The sequence below is a fragment of the Halichoerus grypus genome, chromosome 6 (genome assembly GCF_964656455.1).
Source record: "Halichoerus grypus chromosome 6, mHalGry1.hap1.1, whole genome shotgun sequence".
NCBI lineage: Eukaryota > Metazoa > Chordata > Mammalia > Carnivora > Phocidae > Halichoerus > Halichoerus grypus.
In genome coordinates, this window is record NC_135717.1 from 6,962,762 (window position 1) to 6,979,329 (window position 16,568).

The window sequence follows — 16,568 nt, forward strand, 5'->3', positions numbered from 1 at the left end:
GCCACACCTAAACAAGGTGATTGCCTGCTAAAGAGAACAAAGGTAAAATAAGACCCAGAGTGTCAGAACATAATACCCAGAATGTCCAGTAAATGATAGAAAATCATTCATCATACCAACAGCCAAGATAATCACAACTTGAATGAGAAAAGATCATCATCAGGTGCCAACATCAAGAGTACTCAGATGTTGGAATTATCTGATAAAGATTTTTAAAGCCACCATCATAAGAAATGCTTGAATGGGCCATTATGAACGCTACATATCTATTAGTACAGCTACAATTTAAAAGATTGATCCTTCCAGGGGCACCTGGGTGGCTCATCAGTTAAGTATCCGACTTTTGATTTCAGCTCAGGTCATGATCTCAGGGTCATGAGATCAAGCCTTGCATCAGGCTCTGCTCTGGGCATGGATCCTACTTAAGATTCTCTCTCTTCCCTCCCTCTGCCCCTCTCCCCCTGCTCTCTCTCTCTCTCTCTCTCTCTCTCTTAAATAAATAAATAAATAAATAAATAAATAAATAAATAAAAGATTGACCCTTCCAAGTGTTGGCAAGGATATAGAGCAACGGTAAGTCCTACCCAGTGATGGTGGCAATATAAAATGGTACAACTAATTTGGAGAACATTTTGGCAGTTTCTTAAAAAGTTAAGCATACACCTACCATATGATCTAGCCATTCCACTTTAAAGTATTTATTCAAGAGAAATGAAACATATATCCATACAGACTTGTGCACAAATATTCATAGCAGCTTTATTTGTAATAGCTAAATTGGAAAGTATCGACAGATGAATGGATAGTCAAGTAATGGTATATCCATACAATGGAATACTACACAGCAATAAATAGGGAATGAACTATTGCCACATGCAGAAATGTGGATGAATGTCAAAATTATTATGTTGAGCAAAAGAAGCCACACAGAGAAAAGAGTACATATTGTATGGTTACATTTGTGTAAAGTTCTAGCAAATGCAAACTAAGCTAAAAAGACAGAAAGAAAATGTGTGGTTGCCTGGGAAGGGAGTGGGAATGGAGGAGCGGGAAGGATTAGGAAGGGCCACAAGGAAACTTTCCTGGGTGGTGGGTATGTTAATGATCTTATTTGTGAAGACTGTTTTCCAGGTGGATGTATATGTTATAACTTATGAAACTGCACACTTTAAATATGTGTTAATGGCTTGTCAATTACACTTCAATAAACTGTTTAAAATAAAGGAGAAACTCCAACTAGCCTAGTGACTGAGGGATGACAGTATGGCAAATTTCTAAACTTTTCAGGAAGACAGGAATGTATCTGAGCTTCCCATCTGAGATGGGAGTTAATATGCTTAGATGGATGTTCTTCAAAAACATGGTAAGCAAGAGCTACAATTAGCTTGTTGCTAACTTTACAACTGAGTTCACAGAGAGTATGATCACTGAACTATGGCTAGCTTTTTCATTCTACTTTCCTCTTCCCTAGATATCTTGGAGATTGGTAATAACTTTGTATGAGGTACTGCCTTCTTGGGATATACTTTTATTCTATATAACTGTTAGAGATGCTAAATGTTTGTTTTTCTTTTCTAAATGGGAGGTAACTCACAGGTCTTGTGATAGTTCTCTGTTTTCCATTGATCTTGACTATTTAGAAAAATGGTATGCACAGAAGATTTGGGGTTTGGATGAATTTAAGTTTGGAGGGGCTGAGGAAACTGCATGCACTGAGCAGAAGTCACTCAGGTTTTAGGATCTAAGAGAACCACAGCTTGCTCTACCAGCTGCTGCTCAACAAGGGAAAGAAGGAAAGAGAAGAGAAAAAGAAATTGAGGGGGAGTGTGGGACAAAAGTTTGAATTTCATGTTGTTTACATTACTTTTACTTAAAAGAGAGTAAATGGGGATTTTATTTATTAACTAAGTGGGGGGACCTTTTTGTATTATCAGAAATTGTATTATTTGAAGGCTTTTTTTAATGCTGTCATTTGAGCTCATTATATAACATCTGGTTACCTAAACTGGAAAGGCAGCTCAACAGTAATAATTATATTCTCCTAGCTCAGAGTCCTTTGCTCACTTGCCCTTGGAAAAGTCCCAGCATCCTGCCCCATCTCTCTATTGAAAATGTAGGAGCCTTGTCTCTCAGAACCCTCCTTGTTCATGTTTTCCTTCATGAGGCTCCAGGTGTCCTGCCCTCTCCCCCACCAGAGCCACTCATAGCACATGGTGTCTCCCAGGTACTCCCCCGACTGCTGAAGTGTGGAGTCCCCCATCGTGTGGCCGTGGCCAGCCAGGCAGCCCAGGATGCTGTCAACAGTGGAGGAGTGGTGAGAGCAGGACAGCAAGTACCACACATCCCAGGGGTAGAAGCCAGAGGGCTTTGGGCCCGGAATCCCAGGGCAGCATGGGGGCTATGCGGACAGGGCAGTAAGGAAAAAGGAAAAACAGAACAGAGCTAACATTTATAACTTACAAAATGCCAGGCACTCTTTTTTTGTGCTTTATATGTATTATTTCATTTACTCCTTTACAAAATCCATGAAGTACTATACTATTCTTATTTCTATTTAGAAAAAGGAACACCACACCATATACAAAATTAATGCAAAATGGATTAAAGACTTAAATGTAAGACCGTAAATCATGAAACTACTAGGATAAAACTTAGGGAAATAGCTTTTTAACATTGGTCTGGGCAATTGCTTTTTTGGATATGACACCAAAAGCACAGGCAAAAAAAAGTTTCTGTACAGCAAAGGAAACAACCAACAGAGTGAAAAGGCAACCTATAGAGTGGGAGAAAATATTTGCAAACCATATCATTGGTAAGGACTTAAGCTCCAAAATATATAAGAAACTCCAACAACTCAATAACAAAAAAACTAATACCCAGTTAGAAAATGGGCTAAGGACTTGAGCAGACATTTCTCCAAAGAAGACATATAAATAGGCAACCGGTATATGAAAAGATGCTCAACATCACTCATCATCAGGAAAATGGAAATCAAAACCACAATATCACCTCACACTTGTCAGGATGACTGTTATAAAAAAAATACAAACAAACCCCAAACAAAGTGCTGTCAAGGATGTGGGGAAATTGGAACACTTCAACACTGTTGATAAGAATGAAAAAATGGTGCAGCTGCTGTGGAATATAGTGTAGATGTCCCCCCCGCAAAATTAAAAATAGAAGTACCATATGATCTAGCAATCATACTTATTTTTTTAAGATTTATTAATTTGAGAGAGAGAAAGAGAGAGCATGAACAGGGGGAGGGGCAGACGGAGAGGGACAGAGAATCCTTAAGCAGACTCCCTGCTAAGCATGGAGCCCCACAGGGGGCTCGATCCCAGGACCCCGAGATCATGACCCGAGCCAAAATCAATAGTTGGCCGTTTAGCCAACTGACACCCAGGGTCCCCTAGAAATCCTACTTCTGAGTATCCAAAATAATTGAAATCAAGATCTTTTTTTTTTTTTTAAAGATTTTATTTATTCATCAGAGACAGAGAGAGAGGCAGAGGGAGAAGCAGGCTCCCCACTGAGCAGGGAGCTCGATGCGGGACTCGATCCCAGGACCCTGGGATCATGACCTGAGCCGAAGGCAGACGCTTAACCATCTGAGCCACCCAGGCGCCCTGAAATCAAGATCTTGAAGAGATATTATCATTCCTATGATAATTGCAGCACTATTCACAATATTCAAGATGTGGAAATATCCATTGACAGATGAAAGGATAAAGAAAACATGGTATGTATATACAATGGAATATTATTTAGCCTTAAAAAGAAGGAAATTCTGCAATATGAGACAGCATGGATGAACCTTGAAGCCATTATGCTAGGTGAGAGAAGCCAGTCACAGAGAGACAAATATTCCATGATTCTACTTACAGGAGGTATCTAAAATAGTCAAATTTACGGAATGGAAGAGTGGAATGGTGTTTGCCAGGAGCTAGGGAGACAGGAAATGGAGAGTTACTAATCAATGGGCATAAAGTTTTAGTTAAGCAAGATGAGTAAGTTCTAAAGATCTGCTGTACAACATTGTTCCTATAATACTGTGTTGTACATTTTAAAAATTGTTAAGCAGGTAGATCTCACACTGTGTTATCACAATAAAATTTTGAAATAAAAAATAAGTCATTTTCATCAAGGCACTATTCATGTGAAAGGCGGGCATGATGTAGAGCTGGAGAAGATATTTGCAACATACACAACAAATGAAGGGGCTTGTAACCAAAATTTATAAAGAATTCCTGCAAATTCATAAGAAACAGACAAATGACCCAATTAAAAATGGGAAGATAACAGCCATTTCACAAAATTCAAATGATGAATAAATATATGAATAGATGCTCAATGGAATTAGTAAGAAAAGAAAGAAAATTAAAACCACAGTGAAGTACCCCTACATATTCAAAGAAAGGCTAAAACTAGGAGACAGACGATGCCAATGTTCATGAGGATGTGAAGCGACCGAATCCCTCATATTATTTTGGTAAGAGAACAAATTGGGAAAACCACTTTGGAAAACTGCTTGGCAGTAAGTACCAAAGTTTAACATATAGTATACCTTGGGACTAAGCAATTTAGCTTCTTGGTGTATACCCAACAGAAAGGCATGCATATGCACACCAAGAGACTGGACAAGAAGATTTATAGTAGCAATATTTAAAATAGCCAAAAACTGAAACTCAATTGTCTATCAACCATAGAAATGATAAATTCAGAGCACTTGGGTGGCTCAGTTGGTTAAGCGACTGCCTTCGGCTCGGGTCATGATCCTGGAGTCCTGGGATCGAGTCCCGCATCAGGCTCCCTGCTCAGCGGGGAGTCTGCTTCTCCCTGTGACCCTCCCCCCTCTTGTGCTCTCTCTCCCATTCTCTCTCTCTCTAATAGTAATAATTAAAAAAAATGATAAATACACTGTTGTATTTTCATGCACTAGAGTACTATGAGATGAAAATGAACACTACAATATAGATGAATCTCACAAAAATATTGAATGAAAGAAGACACATCTTCTTAATGATAAAAAAGAAGACACGCGGGGCGCCTGGGTGGCTCAGTCGTTAAGCGTCTGCCTTCGGCTCAGGTCATGATCCCGGGGTCCTGGGATCGAGCCCCGCATCAGGCTCCCTGCTCAGTGGGAAGCCTGCTTCTCCCTCTCCCACTCCCCCTGCTTGTGTTCCCTCTCTCCCTGTGTCTCTGTCAAATAAATAAATAAAAATCTTAAAAAAAAAAAAGAAGACATGCATAAAAGAGTACATAATATATTTGTATTTCTATAAAATGCAAAATCAGGCAAAAATAAACTATAATGTTTATATCTGGAAAGAAGAGAGGGTGGTAGTGATGGGGATGAAGGCGTAAAAGGAAGTTTCTGGGGATCCTGGTAATGTCTATTTCTTGACTTGAGTGATGATTACACAGGTGTGTTATCTTTTATTTCATTGAGCACTTATGATTTATATATTTTCATGCATGTTATAGTTCAGCTTTTTTTTTTTAAGATTTTATTTATTTATTTGACAGAGAGAGCGAGCACAAGTGGTGGGGGGGCAGCAGGCAGAGGCAGAGGGAGAAGCAGGCTCCCCACAGAGCAGGGGGAGCCCGATGTGGGACTCGATCCCAGGATTCTGGGATCATGACCTGAGACGAAGGCAGTCGCTTAACCAACTGAGCCACCCAGGCGCCCTATAGTTCAACTTTTTTAAAAGGTGTAAAGTTTTGGCTGCTATACCAAGAAGTCTGGCTCTTTCTCACAGTGAAAGGTTACTCTGGAAATGAAATCAACACTTTCCTTGGACCAGATTATTAAGGAATTGGGGTTTCCCTGCCAAACTCCTTCATACTTTTAGAATAAAGACCAATCTTGCCAGATCAACCACTTAAGTGGAACCAGAAATCCATATTTTCATTTGAAAGCCCCTACTGTTTAACTATCAACAACCCATTCAACTGTTTTAAACATGAGTTTAAACAGTCCAAACAAAATGCATCTGTAGCTACATTAAGCCCCAGAACTCCAGTTCTGACTTATGGACAAACAGGGAAATGCCTTCTCTCAGAGATATTTTAGCTTCTTGCCATACCCATGTTTCCAAAAGATACAGCCAATTACCCACTCTTTCCAGACAGGGATTTTTTTTTTTTTTCCCCTGAATCCTTGCCTTTTTTTTTTTTTTCTCTTTTCTAAAAAGCAGGACTGGACACCATGGATTTCCATCTCTTTCTCTCACAATGGGACAGAAAGGAAACACTTTTGAAGGGTGAGGAGAGTGGAGAACCATGGGCATTGCTTTTTTTTTTTTCTCCATAGGATTTTCCTTGAAAAATCTCTTCTGGATTTGTGTTTTGAATTCCCTAATAGACTCTAATACTCAACCACTCACCCTCCTCCTAAGGATGATGTCCCACCCTGCAATGGCTGCCCCTGGAGTCCCACGGGGGCACAGGTAAGGAGATTGAGAGCTTCCCTCAGTCCCCTCACCCAGATTAAAGCATTAATCAATCCAAACCTTAGGTTGCACAATGAGAGAACACAGGAGCCAATGATGAGAGGCAAGCATGTTACTCCCCCAAGCCAGAAAGACAAATCCCACAGTCAGAATCTTGTACCCCGTGAATGGATCCATGACAGTCTAGACTTTTCTCTTAAATATCCAGTATGAACCATGGATCCATGTACAGCATAAAACAATAAAGGTTTAGGGGCGCCTGGGTGGCTCAGTCATTCAGCATCTTCGGCAGATGCTGAACGACTGAGCCACCCAGGCACCCCTAGGCCTTCCAACATGAAAGAGTGAGTTAACTTTGGCAACTTTCCAAGAAAGCGCGTGGAAATTGTTATGTGGCATAAATGCATGTTCTGCCTGGTACTGCAAACTCTTCCAGGCCCTGTGTCTCTCAAAATCCACCTTTTTAAGTCCTAGTCCCCCATCCCGCCCTTCTCAGCCCCTGGAATCATAGAGTCTCACTTTCTGTCCTTTGGAGCCAATACAGCTTCCTGTAAGCAGGCAGATTCCATTCTGGGGTGCCAAGAACCCTCTACCCCCACCCCAGGCCTTTGCATGAAGTCTGGCTTGCACATCTGAGGACTTACTTTTTTCACAACTGTTTTAGGTAATAATTCACCATATCCAAAAGCCATCAGTGAGAGAATTTACATTTTGTCATTCACTTTAAATTTTCACAAAATGTATTTGGTGTTCATTGCAGTTGTTTTATTGATATATCGTGACTCTATAATGGGAGGACTTTGGCATGACAAATTCCCACTGTAGGAAAAGGGTATCTATCTGAGAGCATCAGAGTGGATTATTCCAGAGGACAATGATTAGCAAGAATGACAGATATAAAGGCAGCTACCACTCCTAGGGCTGAGTTCCAAACCTTCTGGAGAGGACTCAAGTCATGGCCCACTGAATGGCAGAGAAGTCACTGTGGTGGCACAGCAGTGGAACTTGCTATAAACCTACCTTCTGGAACCTCCTGGAAATCAGTGCTTTAAGGTGTTAGTGAGAGATGTTCAAGGGGAATACCAGGTGAATGCAAAACACTGCACCCAGCCAAGCCCAGTCACTAGGAATACACGAAACCCACAGTGCATTCATCCAAAGCATTTTCTAGCTACCTCAGCTCCCTGGATGTGTTACGAGCCCCACCCACCCAGATCTCCTGTCACAGCTTTGTCCCATTTTAGATTTCCTCTTTGGTCACTTCACAATTCTGAAGATGCAACTTTTCCAGTGCCCACTTCCACAAGCAAATTTCAGGTCTTTTTCAATATAAAGTGCCATATTTGTTGTAGTATTTATGTATTTCACAAATGGGTATGAAGTGTGAAATCACACTATTGTTTTAGTAAGTTCGTATCTTTTTTTTAATGCGTCACTGACAGTTTTTGAGGATTATGCCCCTAATCCCATTTTTCCCATAAGCCCCATGGTTTTCACTGTGTGATATAGTGGTTTTTAGGAATGCATATGTTGTGTTATTGCAGAACTGATTGTATATACAACTCTAGGCTAAAACATTTTAAAAATCTTGGTGAAATGGGTGATTTTCTAGGAAATTTTCAAAACTGATGTAAGAAGAAGTTAAAATCCTGAACTGATCACAAATCACAAAGGAGCTTTTTTTAGGTTATCAACAATATACTACCAAGAAAGATGTCTGATTGGCTTTGAGGGTAAATTCTTTCAAATGCTCTAGAAATAAATCATTTCTATACTGTATAAATGCTGCCGAACACTGGGAAAAATGGAATATTTCCCAATTCATTTTACGAAACTAACAGAAACGTGGACACCGACTCCTGGCTAACATACACAACATAAAAAAAAATTCAAAACCTCCTATCAATCTCACTTAAAAGTACAGATGTAATGATTGTAAACAAAATATAAGCAAATCAGATTCAACCACATTTTTAAAGGATCATAATGATGCTGTGCCCAATTTGGATTTATCACAGGAGAACTAGTTAAACATTAGGAAATCTATTAATATAGTTCATTGTATAAATAGGAGAAAGGACAATTCAAATAGGTACAAAACCAGTATTCTGTGAAATTAAACATTCAATAATTATTTTAATGAACAAAAGCTCTAGAAAAGTAGGAATAGATAAGTATTTCTATATCATGAAAAAAATTTTAAATCTATCTCAAACCAACAGATAATATCAAAAGATAAAAGGTAAAACACCAAAAATCTTCCTGTTAAGTAACATGGTACTATTACTATAATACTAGGATTATAAAGTGCTTACTAAGTAAAGTACCAGCCAATATTCCAAGAATTTTACATTCAGTAGTTAAATCCTCAGAACAAACCTATGATGGAACTATGCCCAAGGTTACACAGTAGGGCATAAACAAAGTTTCTGTTATTCACAGATGATATCGTTACCTAAAAACCCAAGGCAAGCACCTGAAAAATTGCTGGAATCAATTATAATTCAGTAACATAGCTGGTTATAAAATATTTAAACAAAAACTAATAGCTTCCTTTCAGCTGGAGCGGCCATCTTCCAGTAATTCGCCAAAATGATCAACACAAAGGGAAAGAGGAGAGGTACCCGCTATATGTTCTCTAGACCTTTTAGAAAACATGGAGTTGTTCCTTTGGCCACATACATGTGAATCTATAAGAAAGGTGATATTGTGGACGTAAAGGGAATGGGCACTGTTCAAAAAGGAATGCCCCACAAATGTTACCATGGCAAAACTGGAAGAGTCTACAATGTTACTCAGCATGCTGCTGGCATTGTTGTAAACAAACAAGTTAAGGGCAAGATTCTTGCCAAGAGAATTAATGTACACATTGAGCATATTAAACACTCAAAGAGCCGAGATAGCTTCCTGAAGCGTGTGAAGGAAAATGATCAGAAAAAGAAGGAAGCCAAAGAGAAAGGTACTTGGGTTCAACTGAAGCACCAGCCTGCCCCACCAAGAGAAGCACACTTTGCAAGAACCAATGGAAAGAAAGGAGCCCGAACTGCTGGAACCCATTCCCTATGAATTCATGGCATGATAAATGTAAAGAAAATAAAAGACCTCAAGACTGTAAAAATGTTTCTCTTAATTGAGTAGAAGTGTGGTGTCCTTTCCCCCAAAAAAATATTTAAAGCAAACTTTGTGTCCTAATTCATTGGGTGATGTCCTTATTCAAACTTAGTGGCTTTTTTCTTGCTGAAAGAGTGAGGTGGTTTATTGTAGAACAATATACTCAATTGGTTAGGAAACTGCCAGATACTACTTTAAAAATATTTATAGTTGGAAAATAGTCCCTCCAAATCCCTAAGAAAAAAGAATTTTAAAAATATGTGAAAGGTTATCTGTCGCATTGCATTTAAGCTCAGGGAAAGTTGAGTTCTTGTAATTGTATCCTGTCTTAAATAGCTGTGTTTTAAGGATAAAAAACTTGCCTTTGAAGCCTACTATTTAAAAACAGATGGTTTAAAGCACTGTCTGGTTCCTACTAAATTGTTTTCCCTGTTATTTCCTGTTATGGTTTTCCTGTATGGTGCTCTAGCTCTTAGGAAAAATGTATTTCTTGGAATTGCTCTTTCTTGCCCCAGTTCCTTTGTACTTGTCTTTGTCTGAAATACCTACACTTTAAGTTGGTGAAAACAAAACAAAACAAAACAAAAACTAATAGCTTTTCCATATACTTTCCCACATACTAGCAATGATTAGTCACCAAAGTTTCAACAGAAATGAATTTTTAATTTTCTGGGAATAAAGTGATAAAAGTATAATATGTATATGAATTCAACTTCAAAACTTTACTAAATGACATGGAAAAAGAGTTAAATAGAGAGATGTATCATGTTCTTGGACAGGAATACACAGTATTGTAAATACCTTCATTCTCTCAAAATTAATTTATAAACTTAATGCAATTATGAGTAAAATTCCAAAGGGGTATTTCTTTTTTTTTTTTTTAATTTTATTATGTTATGTTAGTCACCATACATCATTGGTTTTTGATGTGGTGATCCACGATCCATTGTTTTTGTATAACACCCAGTGCTCCATGCAGTACGTGTCCTCCTTAATACCCATACCGGGCTAACCAATCCCCCCTCCCCTCTCCCCTCTAAAACCCTGTTTGTCTCTCAGAGTCCATAGTCTCTCATGGTTCATCTCTCCCTCCAATTCCCCCTCCCATTTTTCCCTTCCTTCTCTTAATGTCCTCCATGTTATTCCTTATGTTCCACAAATAAGTGAAACCATATGATAATTGACTTTCTCTGCTTGACTTATTTCACTTAGCATAATCTCCACCAGTCCCATCCATGTTGAGGTAAAAGTTGGGTATTCATCTTTTCTGATGGCTGAGTAATATTCCATTGTATATATGGACCACATCTTCTTTATCCATTCATCTGTTGAAGGGCATCTCAGCTCTTTCTACAGTTTGGCTATTGCGGACACTGCTGCTATGAACATTGGGGTGCATATGGCCCTTCTTTTCACTACATCTGTGTCTTTGGGGTAAATACCCAGGAGTGCAATTGGGGTCATAGGGTAGCTCTATTTTTAATTTTCTGAGGCACCTCCACACTGTTTTCCAAAGTGGCTGTACCAACTTGCATTCCCACCAACAGTGTAAGAGGGTTCCCCTTTCTCCACAACCTCTCCAACATTTGTTGTTTCTTTCCCTGTCCACTTTTGCCATTCTAACTGGTGTAAGGTGGTATCTCAATATGGTTTTGATTTGGATTTCCCTGATGGCTAATGATGATGAACATTTTTTCATGTGTCTGTTAGCCATTTGTATATCTTCTTCAGAGAAGTGTCTTTTCATATCTTCTGCCCACCTTTTGACTTGATTATTTGTATTTTGGGTGTTGAGTTTGAGAAGTTCTTTATAGATCTTGGATACCAGCCCTTTATCTGTAGTGTCATTTGCAAATATCTTCTCCCATTCTGTGGATTGCCTCTTTGTTTTGTTGACTGTTTCCTTTGCTGTGCAGAAGCTTTTTATCTTGATCAAGTCCCAAAAGTTCATTTTTGCTTTTGTTTCACTAGCTTTTGGAGATGTATCTTGAAAGAAGTTGCTGTGGGCGATGTCAAAGAGGTTACTGCCTATGTTCTCCTCTAGGATTTTGATGGATTCCTGTCTCACATTGAGGTCTTTCAATCCACTTTGAGTTTATCTTTGTGAATGGTGTTAGAGAGTGGTCCAGTTTCATTCTTCTGCATGTGGCTGTCCAATTTTCCCAGCACCATTTATTGAAGAGACTGTCTTTTTTCCATTGCATGTTTTTTCCTGCTTTGTCAAAGATTATTTGACCATAGAGTTGAGGGTCCATACCTGGGTTGTCTATTCTGTTCCATTGGTCTATATGTCTGTTTTTGTGCCAGTACCATGCTGTCTTGGTGATCACAGCTTTGTAATATAGCTTGAAATCAGGCAATGTAATGCCCCCAGCTTTGTTTTTCTTTTTCAACACTTCCTTGGGTGATTCGGGGTCTTTTCTGATTCCATACAAATTGTAGGATTGTTTGTTCCAACACTTTGAAAAATGTCATTGGAATTTTGATCGGGATGGCATTGAAGGTATAGATTGCTCTGGGTAGCATAGACATTTTAACAATGCTTATTCTTCCGATCCATGAGCATGGAGTATTTTTCCATCTTTTTGTGTCTTCTTCAATTTCTTTCATGAGTGTTTTGTAGTTCCTAGAGTATAGATCCTTTACCTCTTTGGTTAGGTTTATTCCGAGGTATCTTATGGTTTTTGGTGCTATTGTAAATGGAATCGTTTCTCTAATTTCTCTTTCTACAGTTGCGTTGTTAGTGTGTAAGAAAGCAACTGATTTCTGTGCATTGATTTTGTATCCTGCCACATTACTGAATTGCTGTATGAGTTCTAGCAATTTGGGGGTGGAGTCTTTCGGGTTTTCCACATAAAGTATCATGTCGTCTGCGAAAAGAGAGAGTTTGACTTCTTCTTTGCCAATTTGAATACCTTTTATTTCTTTTTGTTGTCTGATTGCTGTTGCTAGGACTTCTAGTACTATGTTGAACAATAGTGGCGAGAGTGGGCATCCTTGACGTGTTCCTGATTCCAAAGGGGTATTTCTTAAATATATTTTTTAATATTTTATTTTTAAAAAATTTTGGGGGGCGCCTGGGTGGCTCAGTCGGTTAAATGTCCACCTTGGGCTCAGGTCATGATCCCAGGGTCCTGGGATAGAGCTCCATGTCAGGCTCGCTCAGGGGGGAGTCTGCTTCTCCCTCCCCCTCTGCCCCTCCCCCTTTCTCATGCGCACATGCGTGTTCTCTCTCAAATAAAATCTTTTTAAAAATTAAATAAAAATAAATTTTTTTAATTTAAATTCAATTTAGTTAACATATAGTGGATTATTAGTTTCAGGGGTAGAATTTAGTGATTCATTAGTGGCATATAACACCCAGTGCTCAATACATCAAGTGCCTTTCTTAATGCTCATCACCCAATTACCCCATCCCTTTCCCCACGTCCCCTCCAGCAACCCTCAGTTTATTTCCTATAGTTAAGAGTCTCTTATGGTTTGCCTCCCTCTCTGTTTTTATCTTATTTTATTTTTCCTTCCCTTCCCCTATTTTCATCTGTTTTGTTTGTTTTTTAAATTCCACATATGAGTGAAATCATATGGTATTTGTCTTTCTCTGAGGGGGTATTTTTAATCTAACAAAATAATCATTGGGTTCATCTGGGAGAAAATGTTCAAAAATCACCAAGAAAATGCTTAAGTAATGAGAGGTACTTTGATCTTAAAATGTGCTCTGAACTAAAATGTGCTTTAAACGACAGTAAATAAAAAACATATTATACTGAAAATAGACTAGAGAGACTAATAAAACTGCAAAATCCAACTGCATGCTAGAGAGAAAACCTAGACTCAGACCAAGCATAGTAATTAGCATGTGACAGAAGTAACATTTCAAACCAGTACAGAATAAAGACATTATTCAATAATGATATTGTGATAATTTGGGTGAAATTTTCTTTTCTTTTTTTTTCTTAAAGATTTTAAAAATTTATTTATTTGACAGAGAGAGACACAGCAAGAGAGGGAACACAAGCAGGGGAAGTGGGAGAGGGAGAAGCAGGCTCCCCACTGAGCAGGGAGCCTGACGCGGGGCTCGATCCCAGGACCCTGGGATCATGACCTGAGCCAAAGGCAGATGCTTAACCGACTGAGCCACCCAGGTGCCCCTGGGTAAAATTTTCTAATTAAAGAATTAAAATTTTGATAAAACAAAAAACCTATTATTTTTTGAAAGTAAAGATTTACTTACTCTTGCATTGGAAAAGACTTTTTATTGTAGTATAATACACATAACATGAAATTCATTATTTTAGCATTTTAAAGTGTACAATTCAGTGACATTAAGTACATTCACAATATTGTGCAACTGTCATCACTATCTGCTTCCAGATCTTTTAATCACCCCAAAGAAAACCCCATATCCATTACGCAGTCAACCCCCATTTTTCTCTCCTTCCCACTGGCAACCATGAACTTTCTGTCTATGGATTTGCCTATTCTAGACATTTCATATAAATAGAAACATATATATTGTGCCTTTTGTTTCTGGCTTCTCTCATTTCACATAATATTTCCAAACTCATCCATGTTTTAGCATGAATCAGTACTTCATTACTTTTAACGGCTGAATGATATTCCATTGTATGGATATACTACTTTTTGTTTGTCATTCATCAGTTGATGGACATTTGGGTTGTTTCTACCTTTTGGCTATTATGAATAGTACTGCTACAACCATTTGTGTACAAGTTTTTGTGTGGACCTATGTTTTCAATGCTCTTGATTTATGAATTTTAGGAGTGATTTCCATTTCTGCAAAAAGGCCTTTGGGATTTTGATAAGGATTGCATTGAATCTGTAGATCACTTTGTAGTATGATAGATATAGTATTGTCATCCTAACAATACTAAGTCTTCCAAACCATGAATTTGGATGGATTTCCATTTATTTCGATCTTCCTTAATTTCTTTCAGCAATTTTTTGTAGTTTTTAGTGTACAAGCCTCACACCTCTTCGGTCAACTTTATTTCTAAGTATTTTATTCTTTTTATGTATTGTAAATGGAATTGTTTTTTAAATGTCATTTTTAGATTGCTAATTGCTAATGAATATTAGCAACTGGTTTTTGTGTGTTTTGTATCCTGCAACTTTGCTGAATTGGTTTATTAGCGCTAATAAACACACATTGTGTGTTTTTAGGAATTTGTCCATTTCATCCAGATTATTTAATTTGTTGGCATGCAACTGTTCAGAATATTCTTCTATAATCTTTTTTTTTCCTGTAAGGTCAGTATTAATGTTATCACTTTCATTTCTGATTTTATTAATTTGAGTCTTCTTTTTTTTTTTTCATAGTCTGGCTAAAGATTTGTCAATTTTGTTTATCTTTTCAAGGAACCAACTTTTGGTTTAATGGATTTTCTCTATTATTTTTGTATTCTCTACTTTGGTTATCTCCACTCTAATCTTTATTATTTCCTTCCTTCTGCTCTCTTTAGGTTTAGTTTGCTCTTTTTCTAGTGTGTGTGGGGGGGAGTGTGCTTTATAAGCCTGACACCAAAGGATAAAAATCATAAAAAACCCCTGACAGCTTAATTACAAGAAAAACATTTAACTTATATACATAAAAAAACACATGAATAAATTAAAAGACAAAAAACAAACTGGAAAAATATTTAAAACCTTTGTCAGACAAAGGTTAACATTCTAAGAGCTCCTGCAAACAGTAAAATGAACATCCTAGCAGAAAAGTAGGCAATAGACAAGCCTAAGAAAAAGAATGAAAGAAAAATCACCCTAATGGTTACTAAACATATAAATTCTGAATCATAATTGTAAATAAAGAAATTAAAATTAAAAGAAATAAAGACATAATATTTCTCTGTTAATTTTCTTACTGGGGTGAAATTCACGTAACACCAAAATTAATCATTTTAAAGTAAGCAATTCAGTGGCATTTAGTACATTCACAATGTTATGTAACTACCACATCTATCTAGTTCCAAAAATTTCCATCACCCCAAAAGGAAACCTAGTACCCATTAAAAGCAGTTACTCCTCACTCACCCTCCCCCCAGCTGCTAGCACCATCGATATTTTTTTTTCCATCAAAGAGGAAATAAAAGAGTGATAATTCACCTATCTGTACATCAGAATCACCTGGGAAGCCTCAATAATTCCAATGCCCAAGGGCACATCCCAGACCAATTAAATCAGAATCTTTGGGAATGGGACCAGCGTATCAGTATTTTTTAAGGTTCTCCACATGAGGACACTTGGGTGGCTCAGCTGGTTAAGCGTCTGCCTTCGGCTCAGGTCACGATCCCAGGAAACTGTGATCAAGTCCCTCATTGGGCTCCTTGCTCAGCAGGGAGCCTGCTTCTCCCTCTGCCTGCCATTCCCCCTGCTTGTACTCTCTTTCTCTCTCTCTCTCTCTGACATAAAAATAAATAAAATCTTAAAAAAAAAAAAAAAAAGGTTCTCCACATGATTCCAATGTACAGACAAGGTTGAGAATCACTAATTTAAAAGAATGATAATATCCAACGTTAACTCTAGTGACAGTGTATCCTAGTTTAGGGTGCTCTGTAATTTGTGCAACTTTTTGAAAAAACTGTCTGGCAATAATAATAGCTCACATTTATTGAGCTCTTATCATGTTCAGGCACTAGGCTAAGTGTGTTATTAGTTCTTTTAATCCTCACAGCAGCCCTATGGAGCAGTGTGCTATCACCCTCATTTTACAGATGTACAAACAGAGATACAGAGAAACTAAATGATGTAACTAAATAACATAGCAAGTAAGTGTTTTTAATCCATGCTTTAGCCACTACTCTACACTGTAGACTGCCATCTTTTATTTTATTTTTATGTTTTTTTAAAGATTTATTTATTTATTTGAGAGAGAGACACACAGAGAGCATGCAAGAGAGGGGGGAGGGGCAAAGGGAAAGGGAGAAGCAGACTCCCTGCTGAGCAGGGAGTCCCAATGCAGGGCTCGATCCCAGGACCCTAAGATCA

At 38.1% G+C, this 16,568-nt stretch overlaps 1 protein-coding gene, 1 long non-coding RNA gene and 1 pseudogene across 9 annotated transcripts in view; 2 read left to right on the forward strand and 1 right to left on the reverse strand.

Moving 5' to 3' along the window:
* LOC144382211 (uncharacterized) overlaps positions 1-6,732 on the forward strand; it is a 32,656-nt gene extending 25,924 nt beyond the window's left edge. Inside the window, exons 2-3 of the long non-coding RNA XR_013448696.1 lie at positions 3,477-3,742; positions 6,317-6,732. This is a non-coding gene — a long non-coding RNA (uncharacterized LOC144382211). The remainder of the gene's footprint in view (positions 1-3,476; positions 3,743-6,316) is intronic.
* Positions 1-16,568, reverse strand: part of LOC118527112 (NXPE family member 3-like) — a 61,466-nt gene that overhangs the window by 34,264 nt on the left and 10,634 nt on the right. The gene's annotated exons all lie outside the window — the stretch shown is intronic.
* LOC118527126 (large ribosomal subunit protein eL21 pseudogene) lies at positions 8,781-9,634 on the forward strand (annotated as a pseudogene).